Source organism: Canis lupus (genome assembly GCF_048164855.1).
Source record: "Canis lupus baileyi chromosome 5 unlocalized genomic scaffold, mCanLup2.hap1 SUPER_5_unloc_4, whole genome shotgun sequence".
NCBI lineage: Eukaryota > Metazoa > Chordata > Mammalia > Carnivora > Canidae > Canis > Canis lupus.
In genome coordinates, this window is record NW_027326411.1 from 156,140 (window position 1) to 181,397 (window position 25,258).

At 35.1% G+C, this 25,258-nt stretch overlaps 1 protein-coding gene and 1 long non-coding RNA gene across 2 annotated transcripts in view; one reads left to right on the forward strand and one right to left on the reverse strand.

Moving 5' to 3' along the window:
• LOC140629432 (outer dynein arm-docking complex subunit 2-like) overlaps positions 1–25,258 on the forward strand; it is a 216,335-nt gene that overhangs the window by 105,325 nt on the left and 85,752 nt on the right. The window lies entirely within an intron of this gene.
• LOC140629434 (uncharacterized) overlaps positions 1–25,258 on the reverse strand; it is a 187,104-nt gene that overhangs the window by 7,586 nt on the left and 154,260 nt on the right. The window lies entirely within an intron of this gene.

Below are 25,258 nucleotides of genomic sequence, written 5' to 3' on the forward strand. Positions count from 1 at the left end.
GAGTTGTATAAGTTCTTTATATATTTTGAATACTAACCTTTTATTGTGGATCTGTCATTTGCAAATATCTTCTCCCATTAGGGTGGTTGCCTTTTAGTTTTGTTGATTGGTTCCTTTGCTATGCAAAAGCTTTTTATTTTTATTAAGTCCCAATAGTTTATTTTTGCTTTTGTTCTCCTTGCCTCAGGAGACATACTTAGAAAGATTTTGCTATGGCCGGTGTCAGAAATTACTGCCTGCACACTCTTCAAGGATTTTTAAAAATATTTTATTTATTTATTCATGAGAGATACACACACAGAGAGAGAGGGAGAGGCAGAGACACAGGCAGAGGGAGAAGCAGGCTCCATGCCAGAAGCCCGATGTGGGATTCAATCACAGGACTCTGAGATCACACCCTGAGCCAAAGGCAGACTGCTCAACCGCTGAGCCACCCAGACGTCCCTCTTAAAGGATTTTTATGGTTTCAGGTCTCACATTTAGGTCTTTCATCCATTTTGAGCTTACTTTTATGTATAGTATAAGAAAGTGGTCCAGTATCATTCTTTTGCATGTAACTGTCCAGTTTTCCCAACACCATTTGTTGAAAAGACTGTCTTTTCCCATTGCATATTCTTTCCTCTTTTGTCAAAAACTAATTGACCACATAAGTATGGATTTATTTCTGGGTTTTCTGTTCTGCTCCAAGAATAAATAACAAATATATTGAATTCCATTCATATAGGTTAGAACTCATTATTGCAAAGCCCCTCCTTCTATTCTGTATCTCTGATTTAATGATTTCCACATAAGTCATTACCAGGTTATCTAGTTGACCTGTAAAAATTACTTTTAAATGTCATCATTACATTACTTTTACAACAGGCCTTCAAACTCTTTTTAATATAACTATATTAGGCAAATTGTTATATTGATTTTTCAGTTGAACCCATTCAAGGAAAAGCCAGAGAAAACAGCTACATTTTTTTTTAATTAAGATTTATTTATTTGACAGAGAGAACACAAGCAGAGGGAACAACAGGCAGAGGAAGAGGGAGAAGGAAGCTCCCTGCTGAGAGGGAGCCCAATGCAGGACTCAATCTAAGGCTTAACCGACTGAGCCACTTGGGGACCCCATATAGTTTTCTTATTCTGAATCTTAACATAGGTTTTGAAGCAACAAAATGTAATGAAAGAACAACTCAGTAATAAACAGCAAGCCTCAAGGACTTTCTGACTGAGTTGAGGAGACAGACAAGTAATTTTACTATGTTAGAGTAGATAATGAAATGGCTATAAACAAACATTATTTGTAAATATACAGTACTAGTTTGAATAGCTTTATGCAACATTTGACTTCTGGTTAATATGAAAACTACAAAAAAAGAAGAGAAGTAGGAAAAAGGTATGTCCTCTCAAACAAGGAAATGCCACAGTTCCAAATCTTAAATGTAAAACACACCTGAAAAATGTAGGTAAATTACTGACCTGTGTGTAATATGTTGACAGCTAACACATGCTGCTTCATATCTCGAGATTTCCCCCCAAATAAGTGTCATGGTCATGAAATGTATAGCCAACCTTTTTTTTTCTTCATAACAGAGACTAGGGGAGTAAATAGGCCTTGGAAGAAGTGAGGAATTTCCCATCAGAGACCTAGTTTTGCACGTAAAACACCAGAAGTGGAGCCTAACGAAAAGTCATATGTACATGTTATTTTATATTGTCTACAGCAGTCTTCTAGCCCAAGCAGACTGTTGGAGACCCCTTGGAGTGAAAAGAATACTAGAGACTATGACTGCTGGATTGCAACACAATGAAGCTATAAATTTTTAGAGATTTGGAGTAAGCCAGATTGACTGTTTGAATGCTCAAAACTGAATGAAAGAGATGTGTTCACAAGGCAAAGAGAATAGCAGATTTTTGTAGGATTTTGAGGTAATTCCATCATAAAAAGAAACAGATAGATTCAGACAAAAAATTTCCCTACAATCACAAGGCTATTAAGACAGTATACTCCCTCATAATAAAGGAGCCAAAAGAAATTACATAAAATTTTACAAAAAGACTTTATAAGACAACTTAAGTTGTTATGACAAACTAGTTGTCAGAGCTCAGAAGAGAAATAAAAAAATTATTGAACTTAAAGTCTGAATAGATGCAAAAGAAGTGTGATAGACACAACCAAAAACACCATCAGGCAAGTGGTATATAGGAAATGTAAAATGAAATGAAGAATATATTAATATTACAATAGGGAAATTGGTAAATATGGAACCCAAGGAGACCCAACTTAAACATAATGGATATTCCTTAAGAAGAGGCTAGAACCAGTGGAATATGATCTTAATTAAAGATAACAATAGAAAAAAATTTTATGTGATTCTGTAGACCAAAAGACCCAACAAGACCTTAGTAATATTGATACAGAATAGCCTACAGTAATGCATCCTGATAAATCTACTTGTATCTCAAAAGTAAAGGAAAAAACAAATATATCTAGGCAAAAGAACAAACCATGAGGACAAAATGCCTTCATATTCCTCCACAACTTCTTTTAAGGTCAAAAAACATTAATTAAAGGATCAAATCCCACAGATTAACATTGTGAGGTAGAAAAAAAATATTACCCAAGAATTTCACATCCAGCCCAGTTGTTCTTCAAGTGTGAAGGTAGTAGCACATTCTCAATCATGCAAGGATTCGGTAAACATAGTACTAGATCTTCTTGAAAAAAATTGCCAATTACAGAAAATCAATCAAGAAATTAAAGTATTTTAAAACAGCAAACTAGGGATCCCTGGGTGGCTCAGCGGTTTAGTGCCTGCCTTTGGCCCAGGGCACGATCCTGGAGTCCTGGGATTGAGTCCCATGTCAGGCTTCCGGCATGGAGCCTGCTTCTGCCTTCTCCTGTGTCTGCCTCTCTGTCTCTTTCTATGTCTATCATGAATAAATAAATACAACAGCAAAATATGGCTAAAATGTATCAGTAGAGACCATTGAGTTTCTTTAAATATTAAACTAAGGAAATAATGGAGGAGTTATCATTGGAGGAATCATACTATTTTATAGATACTAATGATAATAATTTAACAATACAACTATCTGATAAAAATAAAACAAATACAAGATGAGTTATCCTCTTTCACATAAATGAATCAGTAGATACTGTATACAACCTTCTCTTATCTGTTTATCATCTATGCATTCATTTTCTCTGTCTATCCATCCTGTTTAGCTTTAGGCATAAAGAAATGTCCAGAATCATTTACATTAATTATCAATGATCATTATTTCTGAAAGACAGGATTTGGGATCACTTCTTATTTTCTTCTTTATATGTTTCTATATAGTCTATATGATAAATACGTATCATTACAAAATTAAAGTTCTTGTTTAATACCTTTCACAATCCCCTTTTATTCTGGGGCGCCTGGGTGGCTCAGTCAGTTAAGCATCTGATTCTTGGTTTCAGTTCCGGTGATGATCGCAGGGTCCTGAGATGGAGCCCTGCATCAGCTTCCCGCAGTCAGCATGCAGTCTGCTTGAGATTCTCTCTCTCCCTCTGCCTCTCCCCCCCTCAAATAAATAAATAAATAAATCTTTTAAAAAAGCGTAGATTCTGGAACCATTGCTTGGATGCCAGTCTTATCACTTACCAACTATGTTTCCTTTGGCAAATTATTAAACTACTTGATGTCTTGGTTACAACATATATAAAATGGGAATGGTAAGGATACCTATCTCATTGGATTGTTGTGATGACTGTGTTAATTAATATGTGTAAAGTACTTATGTAATAAGTACTGGGTAAATGTTCATGTAGCAGTGGGTTCGATTAATAACAATTTAAAATGATAATACGTAAATAGAAAATTAAAGTCAGACTGTCTAGTATCTGTACTCATCTACAGATGAATTCCTTGTTTCTATGTTACTTTTGCATCAAATTAATCATGCTATTTAATTTGCTTTAAGTTGAGAACAAGTGGCCCCTAAATGGGGAATAACTCACTTTAAACTCTCACCTGCAATTAGAAGCTTGGAGGCTGTGGCATTGATATGTAAATAGGCAATTACAATTCAGGCCTTTGCATCATGCTAATACATTTACTTTTTGTTTGAAAGTTGACTGAAAGTTACAAGGTTTTAAGTATAACATGAGACAGAGGATCATGTTAAGGGATCATTGTAGGCCAGAGGTGAAGGTGGCTTAAACTAAGCCAGTGGAATATAATATAATAAAAAATAAAGAAATTGACAGATTAAAGAGATATAAAGGGGAAGAATGAATAAAACCCGGTGAATGATTAAACATGAGTTCTAAAGAAGAAGGAGTAGTGATGGATAATATTTAGGATTCTTTTTTTTAATTGAATAAATTTGATGTGTCACATTATGTGAGTGTAAGATGTACAGTATGTTGCTTTGATATCATATGCATATTTAGGTTTCTGACTTTGGCAACTAGATAGATAATGGTACCACCACTTACTGACATGGGGGATATAGGTACAGTACTAGTGAAGGAAGAAGGAACTTGACTAGGGGAGGAATGAAATCAACTTGTTCATCATTATAGTACCTAACACAGTCCAAGGCTCAGGGTAGACACCCAACAAACATTTCTTATGGAATGGATGGTGAATTCGGTTACAGTTGGGTGGACACTGAGGTTCCCATGGCATGTTCATGTGCTGATGGCGACCAGTTATTGGATTTAGTCGTGTCTAAAGCTCAGGATAGAGATGCAGGTTAGACATAGCGTCACAATATTTGGTAACTGAAGTCATAGCTATACATGAGAGATTGTGAGGATGAAAGCAGAATGAACAGGATCCTACTTGAACCTGATCTTTCAGGGAGAAGCAATGTACAGGAAGTACCTATAAAGAAACAGAAGAATCAGCAAGAGTTGTGAGGGAAATTAAATGAGTTATTGAAAAAAAAGAAAGAAAGAAAGGAAAGAGAACATTTAAAAGAGCAAAAGAGTTCAAAACTGTCACATTCTCTGAGAAGGCCTCATAAGATAAAGACAAAATTGTCCTTCCTTGTGCAACAAGGGGTTGATGGATCCTTTTGTACTCTTAAATACGGTTTTCCCACAAATGTTTTTATAAACGCACTAAGGTGGTTTCAGAAAACAGTGTTTTGAACTTGGTAAGAATCCAAACAGCATTGCTCTTGGCATCATATTTCAGGCATGGCTGTTCTTGCTAGATTTGTAGGATTTATTGCATCTTTGAGCTTTCAGGTAAATGGTAAGGAAATGACAAACAAATACCTCTCCCGCATGTGAGTCTGATATAATTCATTATTTTAATGACTAGCAGTTTTATGTTTTAGTGATTTGTCTGTGGCTGTGGCTGTGGCTAAGGCTTAGGTCACATAGCAGGATAAACATATACTCATAGCACAGTTTTATGAACTTTGTGCAATAGAATGCATAAGCAGTTCTCCCTTTTAAATAACAATCAGAAACATCTTAATAATAACAATTTGGCTACTGAATCAAAAATGATTTTTGAGAAACCAATGATTTCATAAAACTATTGGCTTTTTTCAGTACTTCAGATGACTGCTTTTAGAAACTCAATATGAATTATTTCATATTAATTATGCCCTTGCCCAGGAGCTAAAATGGAACAGCATTCTGACATACAAAGTTCGTGAAAAAAGTAGATTTTTTGTGCTGAATTTTCTCTTCTTGTTGACTTAATATCTACTTGAAATGTACAAAATTCATCTGGAAGTAATCTGGCTTTCAGGTATATGAAATCACACCAACATTGCAAAAAAACACTTGCAGTTTGCGAAATGTAATTTTCTATTAAAAGACTGTAAAAATCCAAAATAAAAAGCATAGAAGCTTAAAACTTAATAAATATCCATGATTTATTTTCTACGTCAGGATCTTAACTTTTTAAAAACATTTTTTAAACTTTTTTTTAAGACTTATTTATTATTCATAGAGACAGAGAGAGAGAGAGAGAGAGAGAGGCAGAGACATAGGCAGAGGGAGAAACAGGCTCCACACAGGGAGCCCAACGAGGGATTTGATCCCGGGACTCCAAGATCACGTCCTGGGCCAAAGGCAGGCGCTAAACCACTGAGCCATCCAGGGATCACCTAACTTTTATAGTAGCACCAGACTTATGGAAAAGTTGCAAAAATAGAGAGATTTCCCATATACCCTTTATCCAGCTTCCCTTAACATCCTCCATAACCACAGTGAAATTATAGGACTCTTTGTTGAAGTGTAGATTTTTCACTTTGAAGAGTAAAGTTTCCTTAATGTGGATTTTGTGAATTTTTGTTCAGGTCATTCCTAAGTATTTCATCTTCTTTGTTGATGTTATATATGGTTTTTTTCCTGCCATTATGTCCCTCAATTAATTGTCTCTATGAACACTATTAAATTTTATATATTAATTCTATATGGAGCTATCTTACAGAATGCTCTCATTATTTGAGTTCATTTTATTATTAACTGTCTAAGCACAGTGGTTGACACACTGTAGCCCATGGTCCAAACCCTTTCTTTATAAATAAAGTTTTATTGGAACACAGTCACACTCATTCATTTATTACTGTCTTTGGCTGCTTTTTGGCTACAATGGCAGGGTTGAATAGTTGCAACAGAGACTGAATGACCCACAAAACTAAAATACTATCTACCTGTTTACAGAAAAATTTGCCGACTTCTGCCCTAGGGTATTCCAGAGAAAATTTTATCTCTTCTTTAGAAGTTCTTTAAATTGATTTCTCTTGTCTGATTTCATTAACTAATTTCCTAGCATAATACTGGATAGTTGTATAGTTAGTGGTCTTCTTTGCCTTTTTTCCTGATTTTAGTGGAAGTGCCTCTAGTATTTTTATAGCAAGTAAAATAACATCTTGAGAACTAAATTATATATTTTATCATCTTAAAATTCAAATTAAATTAAAAATCAATTTCTATTTTAAAGTGTTGTTTTTAATCAGAAAAGTATTTAATTTTTGTCAGAGTGTTCGAACATTTATGGAAATAATCATTATGATTTTTCCCTTTTATGTGCTCATATGGCCTTAAGCGGGTTTCTAAACACTGAACCAACCTTGCATTCCAGAAATTGTTTCATTTGGTTATAATGTACTGTTTTCTTAGTGTAGTATCTGCTTTTGTTTCCTAATATTTTATTTTCTTTTTAATGAAATGAATGACGTTCATTGGCTTGTTTCTTTTTTTTTTTTTTTTCTTTTCTGTCAAGTCTAGGTATCAATGTTGTACCTGCTTCACAAAAGGAATTAAGTCTTCTTTCATTTCTTTACTCTGGAATGATTTATTGATCAATGAGACCACCTAGACTTTAAAGGTTCAATAGAAGTCTACTGTGCAATCAAATGGCCCTACTATGTGTGTGTGTTATTAGTTCCTTATTAGCTTTCTCTAGTTCTTCTATAGAATCTCTTTATCCTCCCTACTCTAATGGTCATTTATGGCAATCTGCATCTCCTTGTAAAATGTTCAATTTCATTGTATGACAGAATTTATTTGAGTAAGTGGTCTACAAAGTCATATCTTATGATTTTTAAATTTTGTCTTTTTAATGGTATATATATATATTTGTGTGTATATATATATATTTGGTGTATATATATTTTTTGGTATATGTGAGCTTTCATCTAGTATTTTCCTGATCAAATTATCTGGTTATTCTATTTTGATTTTTTTAATTGTTTAATTCTAAAAAAACCCAGGGTGCCTGGGTGGCTCAGTTTTAAGCATCTGGTCATGATCTGGGGAAGGTCATGATCTGGGGTTCTGGAATCAATCCCCACATCAGGCTCTTTGCTTAGCAGCGAGTCTGCCTTTCCCTCTCCCTCTGCCTCTGTGATCTCTCACTCTTTCTCTCACAAATTATTTTTTTTTATCTTTATTAATTCCTTGTTGCTTTCTTTTGGTGTATTTTGTAACTTTTTTTCTAATATTTTGAGCTAGGAAGTTATTTAGTTTCATTACTGTTTAAATAATAAAAGTAATTTGTGCATGAATTTTCCTCTGACATGATTTAAATATCTCTTGTATAGTTGATATGTAGTGATTTCATTATCATCATTTTTTGGAAATCCTTTTATATCAGTTTTTATTTTCCTTTTAGCCCAGGAATTGTTTAATAGATTTTTTTTGTTATTCTACAAGGAAGAACTTTTTAATTTTTTGTTTTGTTAGCTATTTCTCAATATAAAGGCATCACCCACTTTTTGAAAGTTAACATTATGCCACATCATGTTTTTGAAAGATCTACATTAGTACCTGTTCTCACTAACCAAAAGAAATCTGAAGATTTTTGCTTTTTTTAAAGATTTTATTTATTTATTAATGAGAGACAGACGGAGAGAGAGAGAGAGAGAGAGAGAGAGAGACAGAGACAGAGAGAGACAGAGAGAGAGAGAGAGAGAGAGAGAGAGAGAGGGAGAGACACTGGCAGAGGGAGGAGCAGGCTCCACGCAGGGAGCCCGATGTGGGACTCAATCCCGGGACTCCAGGATCATGCCCTGGGCCAAAGGCAGGCACCAAACTGCTGAGCCACCCAGGGATCCCAAGATTTTTGCTTTTATGGAAAAAAGGCAAAAAGCAAAAATAGCATTCAGCATTCATTTCTCAGTGAGCCCTTACAGAGGTAGTGTGCATTCCAAGCAGTGAGAGTGGCAGTGTCAAGCTCCTTTCCTGGGTACTGCTCTCAGCATCAAGCCACCATAGCTTTGAACTATGTCTTGTGAGCATCTGTGTTTTATCTCAATATTGTGCATCCATTAGCAAGATGTGTCCTAAGATGTGTCCTTGCTCTATTCCCTTTTGGCTAATGAAAAGTTTCATAGGAACACTTTAATTTTGGGTAGCAGGAGAAGCTTGTACTATGTTTTGGTCTGGGCTAATTTTTCAATTTCTACTTTTTATGGAAGTTAGTGATTTTTTACAAGCTTATACAAAGTAAATTTTTGCACAGCATCTTGGGATGAAAATGTATTCTATGTCAACAGAATGTAGAGTTTGATGTATATTATGTTACTTAGCTTTTATCTCTACTTAGCGTTGTTTGTACACTTAAGCTGTGTTATACTAAAAATAGTATAATAAAGCCTTTTATCAGTAGTGTGCTTCTATCTGTATCTTCTTACATCTTATATAGTTTTTACTTCTTAAAGGCAAGTTCTATATAGTTTGGCACATAAATGTTTTTAATAGTCGTTAATTTTGGCTTTTAATATTACAAGGGCTATTCTCTGCTTTGTTTAATGAATTTGGGCTTGATTTCTACTTTGTCTGATATCAGAATCTTTACTCCTGCTTTCTTATTTTTTGCATTTTCTTGGGATATCTTGGCCTACCCTTTATTTTTAGCCTTTTTTGAATAATTTTCTTTTAAGTATTCCCTTTTAAAATAGTATATAGATGGGTCTTGCTTTGCAAGCCAAATTAAGAATATTTGCTCTTCTTCTCTTTTTTTCAGTGAGAGAGAGTGGGGTGTGAGACAGAGTGAGAGGGAGAATCTTTAGCAGACTCTATGCCCAGTGGGGGCCTGACTCACAACTCTGAGATCATGATCTGAGCCAAAATCAAGTTTTGGACACTTAACCACCTGAGCCACCCCAGGCACCCAGGATACTTGTTCTTTTAATGAATTGAATGCAGTCACACTTGTTGATATGACTGATACATTTGGTCTCAACAATGTAATAATATTTCATAATCATATTTTATTATATTTGCTGCTGCTTTTCAAAAAGATTTGTAGGGATCCCTGGGTGGCGCAGCGGTTTGGCACCTGCCTTTGGCCCAGGGCGCGATCCTGGAGATCCGGGATCGAATCCCACTTCGGGCTCCCGGTGCATGGAGCCTGCTTCTCCCTCTGCCTATGTCTCTGCCTCTCTCTCTCTCTCTGACTATCATAAATGAATAAAAAATTAAAAAAAAAGATTTGTAGTCTTTGCTAGTTTTTGTTGTTACTTAGAAAGCTTTGCATTCTTGTTTTATTCTAGTCATTGTCCTGTACCTGTACATTTTTCTACTGCCCTCTTTTTCCTTTCTGTTATGTCATATTTTGCTGCTTAGTTCCTCAGTTTTTACTGGTTATCTTTTAACTCCTATCTATTCTCTATATAATAGTCAGTAAGTGTATTCTGTTTTTTCTTTCCCTCTTTCTTTTCCTTCCCTTTACCTTTTTTTTTTTTTAAAGTAGGCTCATGACCCTGAGATCAAGATCTGAGCTTAATTCAAGAGTCAGATGATTAACTGGCTAAGCCACACAGGTGCCCCTTTACCTCCCATTTTTTAGTGCATTATTTCTACTTTGTCAAAACATATAATATTTGAACATTATTGTGTTCTTGTTTAGTCATATATATGTGTATATACACACGTGTACACACACTAATCAGTTTTTGCTGAAGTTTTTATCATATTTTAATTGTTTGGAATTCATCCTGTAGTAAAATCTTCATAAAGGATTCATGGGTGCAGAATTCCATAAGGTTTCAAATGTTTTACTTTTTTCTAATTTTTAGAGATATGATTGACAGTTTTAAAATTGTGTATATTTAAGGTATACAACGTTGTGTTTGATATAATGTACCTTGTGTAATAATTCCACAATCAAGCTAATTAGTGTATTACCTCACACAGTTATTCATTTATTTGGGTGTATGATAAGAACACTCAAGATACCAGTATACATTATTATTAGTCTAGTTACTGTTCTGTACCCTAGATCTCTGGAACTTAGGTACTTTAAAACTGAAACATTGTACATTTGACCCATTTCCTCCACCTAGCCCTGGTGACCACCATTACATTCTGTTTCTCTAAGTTCAACTTTGTAAAAAAGTTTTTTAGTTCCAGTATAGTTGACCTAGAGTGTTATATTAGTTTCAGGTGTACAATATAGTGATTCAACACTTCTATACATTATTCAATGCTCATCACATAAGTGTACTCTTTAATCCACATTACCTATTTTACCCATCCCCCCTTCCACTTCCTCTCTGGTAACCATCTATTATTCCCTATGGGTAAGAGTCTGTTTCTTGGTTTGTCTCTCTTTTTTTACCCTTTGTTCATTTGTTTCTGAAATTCCACATATGAGTGAAATCATATGGTATTTTTATTTCTCTTATTTTGCTTAGCATTATTCCCTTTAACTCCATCCATGTTGTTGCAAATGGCAAGATTTCATTCTTTTTATGTCTGAATAGTATTCCATTGTACATATATACCACATCTCTTCCATTTATCTATCAATGGACATCCAAGTTCAACTTTTTTAGATTCCACATATAAGTGATATCATGCAATATTTGTCTTTCTGTGTCAGGCTTATTTCACTTAGCATAATGTCTTCCAAATCCATCCATATCACAAATAGCAGTATTTCTTTTTTAAGGCCAAATAACATTCCATTATTTATATATATACTCACAATTTCTACTCATCTACTGATGGACACCTAGGTTGTTTCCATATCCTGACTATTATGAATAATGCTGTAATGAATGTGAGAGTGCAAGTATCTCTTTGAGATACTGAATTTCCTTCCTTTGCATATATACCCAAAAGTTGGATTGCTGGATCATACAATAGTTTATTTTTCATTTTGGGGGGAACCTTTATATTGTTTTCCATAATTACTGTACCAACTTACATTCCCACCAACATCGTGCAAGGGTTGTCTTTTCTCCACATCCTTGCAAACATTTTTTATCTCCTGTCTTTTGGGGAATAGATTTTTTAAGGAGTGAGGCAATAGTTCATTATAGCTTTGATATGCATTTTCCTGATGATTAGTGATGTTGAGCTGGTTTTATATACCTGTTGTCCATTTGTAGGTCTTTTCTGAAGAAATGTCTGTTCCTTTGCCCATTTTTTAAATAAAGGTGTTTGTTTGATTGCTACTGACTTATATGAACTCCTTATATATTTTGATTTTTAACTCCTCAGTTTATGGTTCACAAATATTTTCTCCTATTCCATAGATTGCCTCTTTGTGTAACTATTTCCTTTGCTGTGCAGACACACATGTGAATACCCACTGAAGCTATTTTCCTATGAATACTCAGAGGACAGCCTTGCTAGATATAAAATCTTTTATTCCCACTTTATTCACTGAAGTAAAAAAAAAATGCACCATTTTTTACTTGCTTCATAGCTTTTTTTTTTTTTCTTGGAAGTCTGATTCTAGTCTAATTCTTTTGTCTTTGTAAGTCATTTGATCTTTTTTTCTGGAGGCCTTGAGATTTTGAGGGAAGAGGGGTCTTTAGAAAACAATATTTTTATAGGTTTATCTCATAGTTGATTGCTAACTATTTGGTTAAACTGAAATAGAATTAATACAGGAAAGGCAGAAGGATAAATGCCTTTCCTTTCTTCGAAAAAAAGTCAAATTTCAGATATCTGAATTGTTAGGAGCCCTAGCAAACTCCAGTAGTGACAGTAAGGGCTATTTTGGGGATTTATTATGAACTCATGGGTTTTCATGATTTACTTCAGTCTCTACTGTTCTTTTATATGAAATGCCTGGCATACAGAATTCAAAACCTGCTAAAATCCTAATGTCCTAATAATGAATTATTTTTCATTACTTCAAAATAACCTTAAAATCTAAAGGTCGACTTTCAAATATAAGTGCTTACCCATAAGAGTTAAATTTCATTTTCTTTAGAAGATAAGAAAAGAGTGTTTCTATTAATATTCAGTAAATACCCAAGACTTTCAGAAATTTTAAGGAGCAATCTACCTAAATAATGTACTAATTTCCTGTAATTTATTCTATAAAATATTTTCCTTCCACACATTGTAAAATAAACATTTGCTGAACTGATTGTTACATGGTATAGTGTTATGTGATCATGTAATGAAAGACTCTTTTTATAAAACATGTACACAAGGATAGAATTAAAACTTACCATGGAATCTGTAACTCTAAATTTCCTGTCTTCTGTGGTTTAAACATAATTATGTTGCATTTACATCGTTTTTTCTTATTTTTACATTGGGTTTATTTGTTCTTTTTAAAAGAGGGGAAAAAGTAAAGCTACGCTTGTTTGTATACAAAAGAGATTTAATCTCTTTGTGGCTGCCCAAATATTTCTTTTACCACAGAACCAGTCTTTTGACCTTTTAGGGTTTATGCAAGACGTAAAATAGAGTATGTTTTATATATTTGTATCACTAAGAACATTTTTCCTGCTTTTCACGTTTTCTTTTTTGTTGTTTCTCATCTACATACTTTTAAAAGCACATGGATTTGCCTGATAACAAATGACAAATGCAAAGTAATTACGTGAATAATTTCATCTTCTGAATCTTCATTTTCTCATTTTAAAACAAGCTGTAGGGATTTTTGATTTGAAGATGATGTGGATTCTATTTATTCATATTATATATTTTATCCAGTTGTGATGTGTGCTTAGTTTAACACTGAATTAAATGAGCTGTTCAGTACCATTTCTTGTGATAGAAAGAATATATATCTGTGTATGGAAATTAAAACGCATTTTCAAACATTTATTTTGAGGAATGTAATATGTATAAAGGAAAGTACATGATGCAAATGTACATATTTGTAATGTACTGAAAAGGGAAGACTCCTATAACTGCAACCCAAGCCAAGAATATTGTCATTACCCTAAAAACTCCCTGGCTATTCCTCCTTACCGCAAGGTATCCACTGCCACCTCTCTTCACTCCGGGGAGCTCCCTTCTCTTGCCTTTTATGGCATTTCATATCTTGCTTTTGTTTTCATAATTCTTGAGAATGCCTCCTTGTATAGCTCAGTCCTGTCTCTACTTGGAAACAAATGGAAGCATAGTATGTATTTGTTTTGTCTGACTTTTTTTGTTCAAAATAATAGGTTATTTTAACACTTAATAAATGTTGTTAGGAACCTATCTAGTCAATTTGGGAGAGTGGAAATCCTAATAATATTGAGACTGCCAATCCACTAATATGGCATATGTCTCCATTTATTTAGGTCTTCTTTAATTTCAGTGACTGTTTAATATAGTTGTATATATTCAAGTATATCTTTGAGTATTCTTACAACCTTGTTAACTTTATTCTTTCTAATAAATTTTTATAGATTTTTTAAGGGTTTTTTACATATAGAATTATGTTATCTGCAAATAATGAGAATTTACTCTTTTCCCCCAATCTTTATGCTTTTTATTTCTTTTCCTTTGTTGAACAGGCCAGGACCTCTGTTACAGTGAGGTGAGCACATACATCTGTGTGCTGTCCTGAACTTGGGGAGAAAACATTCCATTTCTTACTGTTATGTATGCTACTAGTTGTAGGTTTTTTGTGGATGCCCTTTATCAGATTGAGGAAGTTCATTTATTCCCAGTTTGTTTTGGAGTTTGTTTTTTAAATCATAAATAGGTTTTGAATTTTGTAAAATGCTTTTTCTACAGCTTTTGAGAGTATCAGATAAATTTTCTTTGTTCTATTAACAACAAGGTGAATTTCATGAATTGATTTTTGAAGGTTGAGTCAAAGATTGAGTCAACCTTCCATTTTTTGGGTAAAATCACTGAGCATGTTATATTACCCTTTTCATTTATTCTTGGATTTTATTAGCTGGTGTTTCATATTCTATGTTTATATTGATGAGGTATGTTGGTTTATAATCTTCTTGTAATATTTTTGTCAAGTTTTAGCATATGGATTATGCTGGCCCTATAAACAAGTCAAAAGATCATCTTTCCTTTCTGTTTTCAAATAGAATTTGTGTAGGATTATATCTTAAATGTTTGATAGAATTCACCAGCAAAACCATCTGGACTTGGAGTTCTTTGTGGAAAGGACTTTTGTTGATGATGATTTATTTGTATCTGATGGTGTTAAAGGTAATTATGTGTCTTTAATAAATATGGTACTGTTTAGATTTTCCATGTCTTTTTGGACCAATTATGTCATTTGTTTCTCTCAATATATTTGTTTTCATTTAAGTTCAGTTAATTGGCACAAAGTTATTTATAATGTCCTTGTATTATTATTTTTATCGTTTTATCAGTTGTACGTTCTGTAATGATAGTAATATGTGTTCTCTCTCTTTTTGTGTCTCTTTTTTTATCAGTCCCTGATGCAGCTCAAGGACCATTTTTAATAACATGTGAGTTAAAAATGGTTTTTACATGTTAAATATTTACAAAACAAAGACTATGCAACAGAGATCATATGCTGCCTCCAAAGCCTACAATACTCACTGTTGTCTCCTTTCATAAGAAGTTTGTCAACTGTTACTTTAGTGGATTATCAGTATTATTCATCTTCTTTTTATTATTTTATTTTACTCATCTCAGGTTTAAGTTTTTGCTTTTTCTGCTCTCTTGAAGTAAAAGCTGTGATAGTTTACATTACAGGTCCATTCTTTGCCACTGTGGGCATTTAAAGCTATTATATATTTCCCTCTCAGTACCATTTTAGCACATCCCACAAATACGGTTTCTTTTTGTTTGATTCAAAATATTTCCTGAATTTCTTTGTGACTTCCCTTTGGCCCAAGGGTTATTTACAGGTGTTGCTTAATTTCCAAAAATTTGAGTATTTTCCAGAAACCATATCATGCTTGATTTGTAATTTAAGACCATGTCAGAGATGATATTCACTGAGATTTTAACTTTTCCACATTTAGCTTTATGGTCTGGCCATGTGGTCCATTTTTGTAAATATTCTCTTTGCATGGGATTTTGCATGTGCATTCTGCAGTTGTAGTGTTTTTAAAATGTTGATTAGGTCATGTTGGTTAAGTGTGTTGTTCAGTCTTCTGTATCTTTACAATTTTTTTTCCTATTCTATTACCCCTGAGAAAGAGGTGCTAAAATTGTTCACTACAGTTATAAATTTGTTTCTAGTTTTCTGTCAGTATTTGTAATTTCTTCCATTGACAATAAGAAACTGATTCCCATCTATACTTATCAGACTTCCCTCCCTGTATATAACCTGTCCTCCATGTTCACCCCTATCCTGTCCCCTTTGCAGATGCTGTTCTCATTCTGCTTTGGCTCTGATTCAACATGCCAGAATGCCCAGGTGCCTGCATGCTATGCTGTCTTTATCCTATTCAAGCTCTGGTACCCCATGCTGGACCACCTTTCCCTTTCACTCTTCATACTGCTTAGTCTCTTATTTCCCGAGCCAGACTTCGCACCCTGTTCAGGCTCATCATTACACAACAGGCTGATTCTCGAGGGGCTCTCTTTTTGCAAGGGTTCCACCTCCCCACTTGAGTTGTACTCCTAGGGGCTGCTCTGATTTAGAACTGGATACCACATTCCTGCTTTATCCTGCATGTAGAGATTCCTTCTTCATCTTCTTGGGCTTTAATACCCCATGCAGGGCCACTAAAGCACTTTACCTTCTACTGTGGTCCCTACATTGTTCTCCCACACATAATGATTTTGGGGCTGAATTATTCCGGGGGCACAGGGAAGGGGCTGTATCATTATTTTTGAAAGATATTTTTACTTGGTTTAGAAGTCTAGATGAACAGCATTTTTATTCCAGCACATTATAAATGGCATTTTCTTGTCTTTTTGTTTTCATTGTTTATTGTGAGAAGTCAGATTTTGTTTTTATTTTAATTCCCTATACCCGATGTGTCTTTTCTTTAGCTGGCTTTAAGACCTGCTTCTTAGCTTTGGATTTCAGCAGTTTGATTATGAAATGCTTAAGGTGTAGTTTTCTTTGTATTTTTTTCTGTTTAGGGTTCACTGAGCTTCTCAGACCTATGGATTAATGTCTTCCATCAATTTTAGAAAGACTTCAGTCATTGTCTTTGCATATATTCTTTGGTCTCATTCTCTCTTTCCCTCTTTTTTTCCTGAAATTCCAATTTGCACATGCTGTTTTATTTAATAATATTCCACAGACATTGAACTCTTATTTTTTCATTTTTTCTCCTTATGTTTCAGTTTGGATGCCTTTTCTTTAAATTCATATATTCCTTTCTCTACTAATTTCAGTTTGTTGTTAAGCCCATCTAATAAATTCTTCCTTTCTCATACTGCAGTTTTCAAGTCTAGCTTTTCCACTTGGTCTTTTTTACAATAGTTTTCGTGTCTCTGGTTGCAGAATTTTCTTTCTTTTGAAACCAATTATAAACATTTTTGAAAAATACATAATCTAAGTCAAATTATATAAATGCCTCTTAATCAGGCAACAACAAATTATTTTATACAATTAAAGGGTATCCAATTGGCAGATTATTGTTCAGTCTTTAGAGCTCCTACCCATACTATTAAAAACAAACAATTAGGAGCACCTAGGTGGCTCAGTGGGTTAAATGTCTGACTCTTGATTTCACTTCAGGTCATGATCTCAGGGTTATGAGGCTGAGCCCCATGTTGGGCTTCTCACTGGGTATGGAGCCTACTTAAGATTCTCTCTCTCCCTCTTTCTCTGCTCGTACCCCTGCTCTCTCCTTCTCTAAAAAAAAGAAAAGAAAAGAAAAGAAAACAAGAATCGTGCAAGTATGGACAGATAAATGGAATAAATTAGATAGGCTAAATAAATATATCTATATATAACTATATAACTACATATCAAAATTTAGGATATTATGACTGATATGAGGTTACATGTCATTGTGGTTTCGACTTGCATCTCTCTGGTGGTAGGTGATGTTGAAAATCTTTTCATGTGTCTCTTGGCCATCCGGATATCTTTGGAAATATCCTTTTTCAGGTACTGTGCCTATTTTTAATCAGATTATTTGTGGGCTTCAGTGTTGAATTGTATTCTTTTTTTTTTAATTTTTTTTTTATTTATTTATGATAGTCACAGAGAGAGGGAGAGAAAGAGAGACAGGCAGAGGGAGAAGCAGGCTCCATGCACCGGGAGCCCGATGCGGGATTCGATCCCGGATCTCCAGGATCGTGCCCTGGGCCAAAGGCAGGCGCCAAACCGCTGCGCCACCCAGGGATCCCTGAATTGTATTCTTTAAATATTTTGTTATTAATCCCTTATCAGACGTGGTTTTTTCTTATTTAGTAGGTTGTCTTTTTATTTTATTGATAGTTCCCTTTGTTGTACAAAAGCTTTTTAGTTTGATGTAGTTGCAATATTCAGTTTTGCTTTTATGTCCATTGCCTGAGGAAACAGATCCACCATACTTAATATTTTTTTAAATTTTAGTATACTATCACAGAATGACCATAAAAAAGCTGGATCTCTACTTCCTTCTTATAGACAATTCAGGTAATTAACATATTTAAGTATAAGCAAAGTATATATTTTTTAAAGATTTTTATTTATTTATTCATGAGAATACACAGAGAGGAGAGAGAGAGGCAGAGACACAGGCAGAGAGAGAAGCAGGCTCCATTCTGAGAGCCCCATGTGGGACTCGATCCAGGGTCTCCAGGATCACACCCTGGGCTGCAGGCGGCACTAAACCACTGAGCCACCAGGGCTGCCCAGCAAAGTATATTATAAGAGAACAAAAGAAATATTCAAGTTTTACTATCTGGGGGTGTGGATGGCTATTCTAAGCATAAGTAAAAGATCAAAATCATAAAGAAAATAATTGATAGATCTAATTACACAGGATTTTAAATACTGAGGAAGAATGAAAATGAAAGAGAAGAAAAATTTCCTCTTCCACTGGAAATAACCAGTATAGTAACTTCTTACTCAACAAATTAGTGGTTAAAGGGAATAGATTAAACTTACTCTGCTTTTCTGTAGGATAACTGAGCCCCTAGGTGATGAGAGGAAGCTCTCTTTATTAAAGAATTCAGTCAATGAATGTAGTGGTTTTTTTAATTTTGTTTACTCTAACTCCCAATAAAATAATTATTTTAGGCAAGGATAATTAATAGATGCTAAAACTTTAAGGTAGGGAAGATGTTGTTAGGATAGGACCTTCTTGAAATTTTAGCTGCGAATTATATTATTTCTCTAATTCACTTACAAATGGTTTAGAAAAAATAAACACACATTTATACTGATAGATGACACTGGCAATGAGGTTTTGAAAGTTGTGTGTTATTCATGTTTATTTACCATTAAAAACTAAGTATGTTTGAAATATTCCATAATGAAGGAGAAAAAGAATTAAGGTGAAAAATTAAAGTTTTTGCATGTAGAGACAAAATTAAGATAGTTGCTGTTGCTGGTGGCTGGTAGTCTTATGATCTGTGTATGTGGAATCAAATTGACATAACTTTTATGGAGAATAGTCTGCTATTGTGTATTAAAAATTAAAATATACAAAATCTTTACTGAGCAATTCCATTTCTCAGTATGTGTCCTTAGAAAATAATCAGTGCATTGCAAAAGAATGCAAGGATGGCCTTTGCAATGTTATTTTTATTATTTTGCAAAACCAGAAAGAACCTAATTTCAATTAATAAAGGATCAGTTAACTATATTATGGTACATCAATATAGCAATACTTGTCATTAAAATGATTACTATGAATCTACGTTCATTTGCATTCATTGACACAGAAGCTCCATTACATATATTGAATTAAAAAGGCAGATTATAAAACAGAAGGGGTAGTGAATGGAATGGGTGTCTTGTCATTGTGGTAACCATAAGTATTAATATTTGTGTTGGTCCATTTTGCTCTCTCTTTTGGGCAAGCCATGCCTCAGCTGCTTTTCACACACTCATCTAAATCATGCTTTTTTTTTTTCCAGGGAAGAAAGAAAAAATAAATTATGTTTTATTTGCATATCCAACCAACATACCACATATCATACAGAGTTGGTTAGGCACTCTACTTCTGCTTTCTCATTGGGTAATAAAAGTGTTGGAGTATATGTTCTCTAGGATCCAATATTAATATTGTATGCATGTAACAACTACTGAGTAACTTTCATTTAGTGTTTACTGAAAATGACTAGTTCTTCATGCCAGGGACTGCACTAGGTACCAGAACACTGTTTTCTGTAGCCCTGTGCTAGCTTCTCTCACCCCTGCAGGGGTACTGCCGCATGTTACTGTTGCATGGACAGCCTCCTTGCACCGCCCCCCCGCCACTCGTCTATCCCACCACACTTCTCTGGTTTATTTTTTTTCCAGTCACTTTAATAGTTCATATAATGTGCCAGGTTGCTCTTTTATTCTGTGTCTTTTCCCAAAAGAATATTAGCTCCATGAGAGCAGGGATTTCAGTTTGCTTTCAAGGTGGAAATATCCCCAGTGCCTCAAAAATTACCTGGCACTTAGTGGGCACTCTCTTAATATTTACTGTAAGAATGATTTTTTTTTCCCCTGAGAAAATGTTTCTGGGACTTTTCTAATCATATTGTTTACACAACTATAAAAGGATAGGTTATCATTCTATACTACCAGGGCCAAGAAATTCTGGGACATAACTTTCCAGAGTTTGTCATGTTCACTTTTTTTCTTCAAATTTGGTCTCCCGTAGAATCTCTAATATTTAGAGAGATAAACATAAAAACATTGAGAATCATTATAAAAAAGTAAAATTCTTTTCTAATTGTAGCTTTTCATCGGTGACCATTTAATTCTTTTTTTTTAAGGTTTTATTTATTTATTCATGAGAGATAGAGAGAGGCAGAGACACAGGCAGAGGGAGAAGTAGGCTCCCTGCGAGGAATCCAATATGGGACTCGATCCCAGGACTCTGGGGTCACTATCTGAGCCAAAGGCAGATGCTCAAACACTGTGCCACCCAGGTGTCCCTGACCACTTAATTCTGACATCCTTTTCATGTTTCCATTTTTACTGAGTTGCCAACTTGATTTTAAAATCTATAGATTTCAGTTGCATCCTCTAACAAGGTGTAAGAATAACATGTTCTCTCAGGTCAACCACCTTTATTGTGAGCCATCACGAGATAATAATATTTACCAGTGTACTTTTCAGTGAAAATTGTGAGATTTTTAGAAATCATGTAAAATTATGGTTTCAATATAGTTCTGTTGACATTGCCAGAAAGAAACTCTACAACCTTGGCTATGCCTACTCTGTGGGCACAGACACTTCACTTTTGTTGATATACATGTCCTCAGTGGGCAGGCAAGCCAGCCAACCTTCTTAACAATCTTGGCAAATGTTACCATAACAACAACAACAAAAACCCCTAAGAAACATAACAAGCAGCTACATCATTTTTAGTTTGTTTGGGTTTGTTTAATAGAGTATGAATATGTATTCATCTTTCTAGAACTATTATTTTGCCAGCCACACAGTTTGACTTCTACGATAAAGTTGAAGATTTTGAAAACACAATTCAGTTTTGTGTTTATAATGTCAAAGAATTAATGTAAAATTCAATTGATAATCAAAATGAGAAGAGCTTACTTACTACTGAAAACGAATTCAGAACAAGCTGCTAATCAGATTTAAAAAACTATACAAAAGGAGATAAACCCATTTGCAATGGCCTGTGGGTGTAAACTAATGCTACCTATAAACCCTTTGCTGTATATGCAAAAAGCGATAAAGTTCAAAGAAATTTTATGAAAACGCACCTTCGACTTTCAAATGGAAGATTATTCCAATGGTTAGATTTAGAACTTGAACATGTACTTTGAAAGAATGAGGTTAGAAATGAATGTATTTGTGTTGGGAGAGATTTTAGATTCATGGAGCAAAGACTATCTTGTTTTGGATCTGGTATAGGGAAAGGCTCACAGTTGAGAGACTTTCTGTAGCCTGTCAGTAAACTATTGTGTCCTCTTTGTGTTCATATGGAACCCCATGCACCCATCTACTGTATTTATCATAATGGATTATAACGGTTTATCTCCCTCACTAGACTGTACTTTCCTGAAGGACAGTTAAAATCCTATTTGTAGATTCCATGTTTGTGACTTCACATCCCTGCTAAAATTTATTTGTAACCTCCAAAGCAGTACAGCACTTTTGCTGTCATTCACAGACATGCACAGAGCAGGAACAGTTTAAGTCACCTCATGCACCTGTTCAGCCGATACTGAACAGAGGGCCAGGCTCTGTCTTCTTGTTTCAGCTCTTCTACTGTAAACAAGCATCTTTTTTTACAACCTGTGTCATGCCACATGCTTCACATTTTTGTGTTTTGAGTTGGTTATGTTGCTGCTTAACATGGTCCCTAAGCAGAGGGAAAGAGCCGTCTGGTCTAATGTTCCCAAGCGCAAGAAGATTATAACATGCCTTACACAGAAACTACAGGTGTTAGGAAGCTTTGCTCAGGATGAATGGCAGTGCTGCTGGCCATGGGCTGGTTCAATGTTTTTTTTTTTTTTTTTTTAATTTTTTTTTCTTTTTTTATTTATTTATGATAGTCACAGAGAGAGAGAGGCAGAGACACAGGCAGAGGGAGAAGCAGGCTCCATGCACCGGGAGCCCGACGTGGGATTCGATTCCGGGTCTCCAGGATCGCGCCCTGGGCCAAAGGCAGGCGCCAAACCACTGCGCCACCCAGGGATCCCGGGCTGGTTCAATGTTAATGAATCAACAATATATATTAAACAAGGTGCTTTAAACAGAAACACACATAGAACATGGTTATAGATCATTTGACAAAAATGTTCTGAACAGAGGCTCTCAGGGACAATTGTATTTCTCCCTGGGAGAACCAGGAGCAATGGTTCAGTGTTGATTAATTCCCTGTTTGCAATGACTTTATAGAACATAACTACCCCCCAAGTAACGAGAGTTGACTGTATATGTTATTTCTGTATGCTTAGCACTTAGTGTTTCGTGGATGGCACAAGAGTTTTATAAGCAAATGCCCAAATATAGGAAATTGGGAAGAATAAATCAGCTTATTGAAAATGATAACTACTGAGTTCAGGAATCAGGGTTTTAATACCACAGGGGTAATGGGAAGCCATTGGAAAGTTTCTCCGGGAATTGCAGGCATTGATTAAATGTGCGAGGTGGTGTGATGAACAGACTGAATAAACCTGGGGACCTGCTCTCAAGGAGCCACTACAGAAGCTCCAAAAGGTCCTTTAGGAAGATCAATTTCACAGGAATTATAGGATGGATAGAATTGAGAGAAATTGAAGACCCCAAACCAAGGGTGCAGCTACAATAGCCATCCTGATATGATGTGGTAAAGATCAGAATTAGGGCGCTGGCAGGTGGAAGGGGGAAGTAAGGGCACATACTTGGCGCTTTTTTTAAGATTTTATTTATTTGAGATAGACCATGTGCAGGGGGGCAGGGGGAGGGACAAAGGGGGAGGAGATCTCAGGCAGACTCACAGACACTGTGCTGAGTGTGGGTCTGACCTGGGCTCAATCTTATCACCCTGAGATCTTGACCTGAGCCAAAATCAAGAGTCAGACACTCATCCAATTGAGCCATCCAGGCGCCCTGATACTTGACTTATTGTGAAGTAAAAATCAGCAGTAAATAACTTGATACAGAGAATGAGGGAGTTGGGAGGGCCAGTTAAATCCTATAGTCTGCTACCGCCTGACTTTGTTAGTTCCTGTGCTTGCAAATGTGTGTCAATCACGTTTCCCCTCATCTAAGGTTATTACTCTGTGCTGTGCTGAGTCTTCTTTTTTTTTAAATTTATGATAGTCATACAGAGAGAGAGAGAGAGGCAGAGACACAGGCAGAGGGAGAAGCAGGCTCCATGCACCGGGAGCCTGACGTGGGATTTGATCCTGGGTCTCCAGAATTGCACCCTGGGCCAAAGGCAGGTGCCAAACCGCTGCACCACCCAGGGATCCCCTGTGCTGAGTCTTCTAAGGCACCAGTGATGAAGCCACAATCCTCATCTGTTACAACTAAGCAGCTAATGAATTAATTGCCTAAGGTTTTGGGTGATGATTAGGGACAATAGATGTAGTTTTATAATTAATAGTGAATTTTTATAGCTAATTGTGAAATTTTGTCAGAGGGGTGGGAGTCCAGAACACACCGAATTATCCCTTTAAAAGAAACCTGAAAAGATGTGCCATGCAAATGATTTCTGCTCTAATGTCAAGTTATGTCCAGCACTGTCCAGTTAAATATTACCAATGCAAATTTTACTGCTACATTTGCAAGAGGGTAGGACAGACCTATTGTTCACTGAGAAATTAATTGCATGTGAAAAAAATAGACCCAAGGATTAGTATCAATTATGCTTTCAGTGGCATATGTAAGGCAGTAAGATTGTTTAATTTTGTAAAGTAAATCATTCATTATGAAGTGCTTGGTATCTTTCTTTACATTTTCCATCAGTTGAGAAATAAAACTTTTTCTCTCAGCATGATATCGACAGAGAGCTTTACAGTTTGGAAAGCTATTTAGTTAAACTTTGTGTTAAAATACTTTCTCAGTGTGCTTCTTTCTTATTAAAAGTCATTTTCTAAAGAGACAATTTGTATCTTACTACAGGCTGTTTGCATTACCAGCTATTTTATAAGGTTATGCAAGCCTGGTATCATATTTGGACCAGTTGAAATAATTTTTTTTTTCCTGGCCAACTCATCTCCAATATGATATGTAGTTGTCTTTATGTCAGTTTTCAAGAGATAATTTGAATGGTCTTCTAAACTAGTAGTATTTATTCTGTCTGTGGCTAAATACTACATGTGTTTTACTCAAGATTAAAAATCAAAGGAGTTTTGATGTTCTTTATCTTTTTTCATCTGTTTTGAGTTTAACATATCTTTCTGAACAAAGCCATGTTTGTAAAGGATATTAAGTTTTGTTTGGCCATCTTCTCAACTGCAAGTGTACTCAATGGACCTTAATGCAAGGTTATGCTCCCTGGACTGATTGATATATAAACAGAAGACAGATGGTGTAGAGATGACTCTGATGATAATTCATTTTTCAGCTAGTCATGAAGATATTTTGATTACAGTGTGTTTAAGTAATTATAACACAGTCTGCAATGTTAGTCTTGCTGAGAAGGGAGCACATGGAAAACAAGTTACGTGTTATCCATGCCTAACAAAGGGTGCACTGTGGTGTAATGATTTTAATTCCTAATGCTAGATTAGGACTGGCAGAGTTTAAAATATGTCATATAGGAAGGTAAGTCAATTAAGGGTAGACCAAATAAAAAAGGTAACTTCACAGTTTTCAGGCATAAATATTTGTTTTGGAAAGTATATAGATGTTACTATATAAAGGAACTAGTATTTTGACATTTAGGTAACAGTCTGTGTACAACTCATTAAAAAATTACATGGCTTGATTTTACATTTGCGTGAATCATAATTATCCCAGAGCTTGCTTTCTGTGTCATGAATTTAAAACTGAAATCAGAGAGCTTACAGTTTAGTAGCACATTCTATTCCTGCTGTTAAAGTTTTTTTTTAAGTAGGCTC